Below are 9,820 nucleotides of genomic sequence, written 5' to 3' on the forward strand. Positions count from 1 at the left end.
AAGGAAGGAAAGGGTCAAGAAGACCACTGCCAGAGTGCTTGGAAGATCCTCCATTATGAGAGATTCGGAAGAAGAGGAGGAGGAAGAGGATGCTACACCAGCTCCTAAGGCTTAGAAACTTATGGGAGATGCAATCAAATCAGGGGCTGCTCCATCTAAGCCCAAAACTGCTCCCAAGGCTGCTGCTTAGAAACCCCCAAAGCCCAAGAGGAACACCAGGAGTATGCCTGCCGAGGTGAAGAACAAGGCCCCAGTGCCTAAAGCTGAAGAAGAAGATTCTCTTGTTTTGAGGAAGTTGAAGCCCAAAATTCCTGACCACAATGATGCTCATCCAGTCGCTGAGCACATGCACATCAGGAAAGATGCAGGACTGAGGTTGTGGAGATAGTCTGATCCCTATGCTGTTAGGAGGAGGACTGCAGTTGACTACAGGTTCCATATAAAGGAACAACAAGATTTCTATGAGACAATTTTGCTTGACAAGAAGCCCATAGTGTGTGACATGAAATGTGTGGACTGGGAGTTCATCCGGGAAAATGAAGATCACTTCCCTGGAGTGTATGGCAGCTTTAAGGCTTGTGGAGTAGATGAATTCGTTGGATAAAAGCTCACCAAGTGGAATGATGAGTTGATCATGCAGTTTTACTCCACTGTCCACTTCTATCTAGATGGAACAATAGTTTGGATGTCTGAGGGTACTAGGTACCAGTCCACAGTTGAAGAATGGGCCAAGCTAATCAATGCCCCCAAAGAACATGAAGATGACTTGGATGTGTATGCCACCAAGAAGAAAGACCACAACTCAATGGCAAACATGTACAAGGAGATCCCTGATAAGGCTTTGGAAACTCACAAGCTTGGATCTATGCATTTTTCTTGTTGTCTGGTCTGCCTACCATTAACTGGATCTTAAGGCACACATTGCTACCCAAGTCAGGAGATCACAAGATGATTAGAGGACACTCCATAAACATGCTACAAATTTTTTATGTTCCCCAGAAGTTCAAAGTTATGAGCCTCATTGTAGAAACTATCAAAAGGACTGCTGCTGATCAAAAGAGGAGTTGTGGGCATGCTCCACATATTCAGGAGCTCATCAACTCTAAGATGGGCATAGGGAATTACTTGCTGGACAAGGAGCACCTACCCTTACATCCTGAATTTGAAGACAACGGTGTTGTGATGAATGAGGAGGAACCATCATCAGCTCAAGTCCAGGAGAAGAGAGCCAAGGAAAAGGCTGAGAAAGCTGCCCAGATACCAAGTGTTGAAGAGGCATCTCGAGTCTTCTTGAAGAGCAAGCAAGATCAGTTAGGCTATTTGATTCAAGCTACACTGAGGATTGAGAAGGGCTTGGCCACCCTAACCCGGAATCAAGAGAGCCTGTAGAGGATTGTGGAGATAAAATTCTATGATCTTGATCTCAAGGTGACTGAGATTCAGACTGCAGTTGAGCAGCTTCAGGAGGAAGTAGAGGAGAGGAGAGGAAAAGCAACCACTGATGCTTTTAAGCGTGTGCCACGAGGTCCAAGGTCTGCTGCAGTGCCAGTCTTAGATGTCAGAGCTTCAGTGTCAGCACCAGCAGCTATAGCTTCAGTGCCACCTCCAGCACCCACTCCATCAGCTCCAACTACATCGTCGGAAGCCTTCGTCCTTGGAGTTCTATCTACACCACCTCCCGAAGACCAAGCCTGAGAGACGTATAGCACTATGCATTTTCAAACTTTTTGGTAACTTGTTGCCAAAGGGGGAGAAATATGTATAGATCATAGGCTTCGAGAGAGAGAGAGTGTGTCTGCTTTTTATCTCTCTTTCTTTTGGTTGAACTTTTTGTGTGCTTGTGTGAGATACTTTATGTCCTTATGTCCTTGTGATATACTTATGTGGTCATGTGATTGATCATATGCTACATTAATGTTTGGTTGAATGATGCTATCATTTATATTCCATATATGATCATTCACTTGCTTGGTGATGAGTGCATGCTTTTAATTTCTATCATTTTGAGCGCTCCACCAAGACGTATGTGACATGGAAGAGTAACCCATGATCCTAATCGATTGTGCATTTGCATTCAAAAGCAAATTTTAACTAATGCACAAATTTAGGGGGAGCTCTTTCTTATCACATACTTCTCAAAGCGACGATGTTTTTCAATCTTATAATCATTTGTCGAAGCTTTGATCTATATGTTGTCATCAATTACCAAAAAGGGGGAGATTTAAAGTGCAACTATCCCTGGGTGGTTTTGGTAATTCCTAACAACATATAGCTCATTGAGCTAATACTACTTGAAGATAAATATTTCAGGAAAAGCTCAATGATTGGCATGGCATGGATTAGAAAATTGACCCCTCAAAATGCTAAGGACAAAAGATTGGCTCAAGCTCAAAGCACAAGACTCTACATTTTACTTTTAGTGATCCAAGATCACATTGAGTCCATAGGAAAAGCCAATACTATTAAAAGAGGGTGAGGTGTTGCTTAATGAGTTGCTTGCTCAAAATACTTAGTGATTTGCTCCAAAAAATCTCAACTACTTTCCCATATCCACATATGTCCCAAACCAAAAGTCAAACTCGGGCCCATCGAAATCTTCTATCCGGCGCCACCGAGTTCACTTGACATAGCTACTGCCAAAAACCCTAGTCACTTCGGTCTCACCAATAGGGATCTCGGTCTCACCGAGATGGGATTGCAAACTCTTTGTTTCCCTCCGTAGCGTTTCGGTCCAACCGAGATGAGCAGTCGGTCCCACCGAGATTGAAATGCAAACTCTCTGTTTCCCCTTCGCAACGTTTCGGTCTAACCGAGATGAGCGAATTGGTCCCATCGAGTTTTCCTGACCAACTCTCTGTTTGCCTATTACCAAAATCGGTCCCACCGAGATTACGTTATGCCCTAACCCTAATGGAATCGGTTCCACCAAGTTGACATATCGGTCCCACCGAAAATCCTAACGTTCACATTTTGAACTAAATCGGTCTGGCCGAGTTATATGATTCGGTCCCACTGAGTTTGGTGACTTGTGTGTAACGGTTAGATTTTGTGTGGAGGCTATATATACCCCTCCACCCACTCTTCATTCGTGGAGAGAGCCATCAGAATATGCCTACACTTCCAACATACATTTTCTGAGAGAGAACCATCTACACTTGTGTTGAGGTCAAGATATTCCAATCCAACCACATAAATCTTGACCTCTAGCCTTCCTCAAGTGCTTTCCACTCAAATCATCTGTCTACCAAAATCAAATCCTATGAGAGAGAGTTGAGTGTTGAGGAGACTATCATTTGAAGCACAAGAGCAAGGAGTTCATCATCAACACACCATCTATTACCTTTTGGAGAGTGGTGTCTCCTAGATTGGTTAGGTGTCACTTGGGAGCCTCCGTCAAGATTGTGGAGTTGAACCAAGGAGTTAGTACGAGCAAGGAGATCGCCTACTTCGTGAAGATCTACCCTATTGAGGCAAGTCCTTCGTGGGCGATGGCCATGGTGGGATAGACAAGGTTGCTTCTTCATGGACTCTTCGTGGATGGAGCCCTCCGTGGACTCGCGCAACTGTTACCCTTCGTGGGTTGAAGTCTCCATCAACGTGGATGTACGATAGCACCACCTATCGGAACCACGCCAAAAATCTCCGTGTCTACATTGCGTTTGCTCCCTCCAAACTCCTCCCTTTACCTTCATATGCAATTGTTTTACATTCCGCTGCTATACTCTTAGAATTGCATGTGTAGGTTGATTACTTGTTTGTGCTAAGTTGCTAAAATCTGCCAAGACTTAAAATTGGGAAAAGGCTAGATTTTTATTTGGTCAAGTAGTCTAATCACCCCCTCTAGACATACTTTCGATCCTACATGGTGTACTCAATATCTAGCCCAGCGACCCACTCATCATTTGAGTTTTCGAACATGCGTTTGAAGCGAGCAAGGCATCCTTTCACCATTGCGGAAGAACGGGTGTAGATGATGTCGAACTCATCGCTGGTGATGGTTCTAACCTTGTACTCGCTGCCGATCATGGAGATTTGGGACGCCATGGATTTGGGAGGAGGGTTAGGATTAGTGGAACTACCGTAATGTGAAAGGACGGGACGACTAGGAGCGAACTGACATAATGTTAAAGGACATCCGGGGACGAGTACGAGCAAGAACTGTCAGCGGTTTTTGTAAAAATGCTGAGTGGGGCATGCGAACGGCAGGGTAGTGGCTTGTCTGGTGGATAAATGGATTCATGCACAGTACTAAGGGGGCCCAATTAGATGGCATGTCTACTCGATGCCCAATTAAATGGCTTTCGATGTCATGTCAAGCGTCGGGAAAATTACAGGTGATATGAAGCTTTCCATTCTCCCATGATACGGGCTTCCGAGAGCCCTTGGATCTGAGATCGAACAGTTGCATGGCGTGATTCTAGACCTATGGGTGAATATCCTATCCTAGAGGGTTATTCTGCAAATTTTCAACAACTTAGCATGCGACGTTCGATCTCAGATCCAAGGGCTGCCAGCAGCCCGTATCATGGTCGCACCTACCATGACCGTCGTCTCGCTCGCGTGGTCGCGCCCTTGGAGATTTAACACTGTGTGTTAGGCTATCTGATGTTGGCATGTCATACATAGTCATCACCTATACAACAAGGTTAGCTATAAGGTTGGTTGTAAGAGTGTTTTTTTAATTCTCTCTATCTCTTTCTTCGTAGTATTTATTGCATTTGCCAAGGAGTGACCTCTTCCAATGAAATGGTAGTCTCAAGTCATTAAAAGTATGCACGCCCCACATCTCTTATTGGTTGATATGTCAAGAAACAAGAAACGATGTATGCACCGTGCCTAACTGTTTTGGAATTATTTAGTTTTCGTAAGATTACTTGCACACCTAGACGGAGGGAGTAATTAACTTGCCACATCAGACTTTATGCCTATGTGGCAGGCTTAGCACCTGTACGAGCAAGTACAATAGTGGGCTATAAGCCCGCTTACATGGCATTTTTCCATATGTGGAGGAAAGAGGCAAGGAAAAAGTGGAGGAATGGGCTCTCATGCAAGAGCCAGCCTCTACATGGTGGAGCATTGGGAGAGGCACCTGTATACCATGGAGGTGGTCAGGAATCGGGAGACTCATGCCAGTCGTAGCGCCGCAGTTAAAATGATAAAATGGCAAGTCAAATCACGGGGCCCCACCTGTCCAGCAGTAACTCGCTGTCAAATCACACAACCCTACGTTTGCAGCAGCCTACTCCCCCATCTTCTCGCGTCTCTCTCAAACCGACTAGGCGGAACTGCCCCACCTACTGCGCTGGAAAAGCCCCGCCCTCGACTTTTAAATAGTACAGTATACTAATATTGTATCCATGGATCGTCGCTTTCCGAATGGAACGCGAGTCCACTACACAACGATCCACTATAGATAACGCGCGTGTGCGTCAGCAATAGTGGCATTTGGTGACACACAATATGTCTGTCGGCAGTCTGTCTAGTGTCCTCTGTCGGCAACCTGGCTGTGGGCAAAGGTATTTACCAACATACATTTCACTTGCCAACGGACCATGTGTCAGCAAAGCTTTCTCTTGCAGACAGATGTGGGTGTCGGTAATGCATTCTCTTGCCAACAGTCGTGTGTGTTCGTAAATGTTTTACTTGCGGACACACACATGCGCCTGTAGATATTTTGCTTGCTAGCAAACAGATTGTCTGTATACTGCTTACTTACCGACAGACTGTGTGCCTCCATTCTCTGTTAGCCGACATACAATCTATCATAAGTTGGCTGACATGCTCACACAATTTGTTTGCTTGGGACAGAAATTAAGCATTGAAACTATGTTACACATGTGTGCTTAGCATCACATAATTCATAGCAAACTCAGCCGTGTACAGATCTAGGTTCACCTATGTAGCATATCTGGTTAAATTTCACATATGTGATTGCAAGTTCCATCGACAGATATGTCCACACAAGTTCCTAAAGATAATACTCTACCATATCTAGATCACACTACTCTACTCTCTACTGTTGCCAAAAGACACAATAAAACCCATCCATAGCCTTTGGTCTTCTTCGCCCTTGGGCCTCGGCGCATTTGAACAGTACAGCAACAAGAGGCAAATGAACATACCATCAAGGGTCACCTGGTAAGAGTTTTGCACATTATGTTAATTCCCGCAAAGTAAAAAGTGCAAAATAACAAAGCGGCACATATTTGTAGAAGGTAAAAGGTACAAGAACTTGCAGAAACTCGCTGTGCGCCCAAGCGTAAGTGGTCTCAGTATCACAGACATACTATAGCTATATCCAGTACATCATTTTCCCATTCAAAATTCATAAAGCCAAGCCTATTTTATTCAACATCTTAGTGAATAGCAAGTCTATCACTTGGTTGATTAAACAGAGCAAAGAATCTAGAACTCTGGTCAGACTTCATCAGGTGAGATCAAACCTTAACCTTATAATCTACCTGAGACCCTGATTTAATAGTTGACAATATATAAGCACAATCAAATGTAAAATGGTTTAGACAAAGAACTAGAGAAAATATTATTATGCATGATATGAATCTGTTTAGTAGGTTTTACTATGCTTGTCTAAAATAAGTGAAATTTAAGAGTTGAGCTGAAAAATACGCATATAATAGCTTACTGTTGTATTTCAAAGTAAAGTGGCAACAGGCAAGCCTCATGCAACATACAAAAATTAAAAAGGGATGCCATTTATATACCATACATCAAAATCATAAATGTAAAGTGAAATTTCTTTCGTGCACTAGATGTGAAGATACTACAAGAATTTAAACCACTATTCATAGCTGAGCTATTGTGAAAGGAGCTTTTGGATTTACTTTTGTTCCCTCCACTAGGCATATAAGATGTGACATATGATGGAAACAAATTTTCAGCTACATATATGGTAGAAAATGTGCGGTAACTGAAAGTGCTAATAACATGTGAAAGGAGTAGTAAAATTACAACCCCAGCATGCCCACAAACAACAGAAATGTTGCTATCTCTGGGGTCAAGTCCAAGAAGCTCTTCCTGTAGATAGATAAGGACATTAATAGGAATTTGAGAAAAAACCCACAAAGAAACTAGTAATATAATAGGGCACTATGGCAAACTATTTTGAAGCACACAACACAAATCTATTCGCTCTTACTACATCAAGTGTTTTCATCCCTAATAGGAGCTTCAGAACATGTTCCATAATTTTTTTAATACTTCAGCAGACTCAAATGAACAGAGAAATTCATGTAGAATAATAATTGTACTAAAATTACATAATGCTAGAACACACCAAAGATAATGATATGGGCAAATCCGTTTTTTCACATTAAGCATGCGAAATAATAATATGCGTACAATAGAGCTCATGTATTTGGGAAAATAAGAAATGTATTTGCTGACCAGCAGATCATAGAATTAAATGTGAACAAGCTTAAAAAGATCATTCAATTGCAGAAAAACTATTTGCTGGTTATACCTGAGGGGGAAAGTTATTATTGTCCGGCCTGCTGTTTGTCCTGGTCAACGACCTGAACTCAAACCTGTCTTCTCATGCTGCAGTTCAGAGGAAAGAAAATATGGAGTAAGAAGAATTAGAGCACATAATGAGACAAAGGGTGACAAAGGCACGGTGAGAGGGGATCCGTCGCCGCTGCCGTTCACCAGAGCTAGGTGAGAAGAGGATGATAGACGGTGGAATTGTGAATTAGCTTTTGTGATTACCTACTACTATCACTAACTTTGTTAATTGGCATCTCAGTAAAGATAGTTCCTATTGTTGTGTGCTGGTAACAAAGTAGAAAATTGCACAGCACATGGATGATGCACCTGAACCTGACTAGGGAACACTGAAGCAAGCATGGAAGCATGGAAACATCCACAATAATAGCAAAGCATGGATGAATAAGCCTAGGAAATCATGTAACTACTTGATTAGTTTATTTATCACTTCAAATCAACAACTTATTTAACTTCCTCCAACCGTGTGCAGTGTAGGGAAATCCACGACAATTACAAAGCATGAATAAGCCTAGGAAATCAATCAAACACTTGATTTTCAGCCTGTGTGGTGGAAAAGCATGGAGGGGAGCTTACCAGACGTGTTGTGGTCATGAGAAGAGAATGGGTCCGTAGATCTCATCACTTGGCAGTCGTTGATGAAGCAGGCAGTAGATCTAATTTCATTCCTCACGCGGCAGCTCCAATCGATCCCCATCACCTAACCCGTGAATCTGCAACTAGGAGAACAATAAATAAAATAAAAAACGAAAACCATAGAGGAACGAGATGGAAGTCAGGCTCAAATCCGAGGTTGCGAGGTGGGTTCTTGTTGTAGCGTGCCCAAACCCTGGGGAGGGCGACACCACTTTGATTCAGAAGGGGAGGGAAGGATCTGGCCATGAGAGAGGGAGGTGGGGTGGCTACCAAACAACGTGAAGGGGTCGGCGTCGATGGGGTGGTGAGGCAGCGGTGGGCGGTGTCGGTGACGGCGTGCCGGCGGCGGTGGGCGGTGCCGGTGACGGGGTGCCGGCGGTGGCGAGCTGAGTAGAGGCAGGCGGCACACGGGTGAGGAGAGGAGGTTCCTTCGGTGGGGTGAGGCAAGGAGTTTCTGTAGGGGGGAGAGGGAGGTGGTAGAGCGGCGATGGCCGGTGACGGCGACATGGCTGTGGCGGCGGCTGGATGGGTAGAGGCGGGCGGCGCACGGTGAGGATAGGGATGATACGGTGGATTTGTGATTTAGGTATACGCAAGGGAGGAAACGGTGGGGCTGCGTGTCTTCTTCTACCAGAGACTCAGAAATTTTCGTTCAAAAGAGCCCGCCTCATTTTCAGTTCGGCGCGAACATTTCATTTAGGTCACCCTGTTTGTCCCAAACATTTATCAACATACTGTGGGTAAGCGATTCTTATACACTTACCGACGCACAGTCCGTCTTGGTGTACACTTTTACTGACAGGCCGTGCGTCTACACATTTGCTGATGCACTGTTCGTTCGTAATTCATAGCCTTACTAACATTCAATGTATCAATAGTTTTGCTGCCACCATTAAAAAAATACACTTTCATGATGATACATGTTTGTCACATTAGATCACGTTTTCTGCCATGCATGTACATCCATGACAATTTTATGACAGAATCAAGATAGTCATACATGTGCTGTCGTAGAAGTGTTTCATGACATTACCAAATTATCATCACAGAAATGTCCGCTTTCATGACGATAAATCGCGCGTCATAGAAGTGCTTTCGTTAAGGGTGACCGACAGGTGGCATCCTGATACGTCTCCGTCGTATCTACTTTTTCAAACACTTTTGCCCTTATTTCGGACTCTAACTTGCATGATTGAATGAAACTAATCCGGACTGACGTTGTTTTCAGCAGAATTGACATGGTGTTATTTTTGTGCAGAAATAAAAATTCTCGGAATGACCTGAAAATAAAAGGAGATTATTTTTGGAATATATAAAAAATACTGGCGAAAGAATCAACGTTAGGGGGCCCACACCCTGTCCACGAGGGTGAGGGGCGCGCCTACCCCCATGGGTCGCCCCTGCCTCGTGGGCCCCCTGATGCTCCACCGACGTCCATCCTGACTCCATATATCCGTGTTCGGGGAAAAATTGGGGAGAAGGATTCATCGCGTTTTACGATACGGAGCCACCGCCAGGCCCTAAACTCTCTCAGGAGGGCTGATCTAGAGTCTGTTCGGGGCTCCGGAGAGGGGAATCCGTCGCCATCGTCATCATCAATATTCCTCCATCACTAATTTCATGATGTTCACTGCCATGCGTGAGTAATTCCATCGTAGGCTTG

The 9,820-nt window shown here is 44.1% G+C and overlaps 1 long non-coding RNA gene across 2 annotated transcripts; it reads right to left on the bottom strand.

Moving 5' to 3' along the window:
* Positions 1–5,779: 5,779 nt before the first annotated feature.
* Positions 5,780–8,788, bottom strand: LOC125543922. Of its 2 annotated transcripts, none has more exons than XR_007299055.1 (4): positions 8,428–8,788; positions 8,098–8,240; positions 7,481–7,557; positions 5,780–7,035 (listed from the first exon to the last, which is right to left on the bottom strand). It is a non-coding gene; the product is annotated as an uncharacterized LOC125543922 (long non-coding RNA). The 2 variants fall into 2 exon arrangements; XR_007299054.1 differs by having other exon boundaries at positions 8,098–8,234; positions 8,428–8,786.
* Positions 8,789–9,820: the final 1,032 nt, after the last annotated feature.

This window comes from Triticum urartu, chromosome 3 (genome assembly GCF_003073215.2).
Source record: "Triticum urartu cultivar G1812 chromosome 3, Tu2.1, whole genome shotgun sequence".
Lineage (NCBI taxonomy): Eukaryota > Viridiplantae > Streptophyta > Magnoliopsida > Poales > Poaceae > Triticum > Triticum urartu.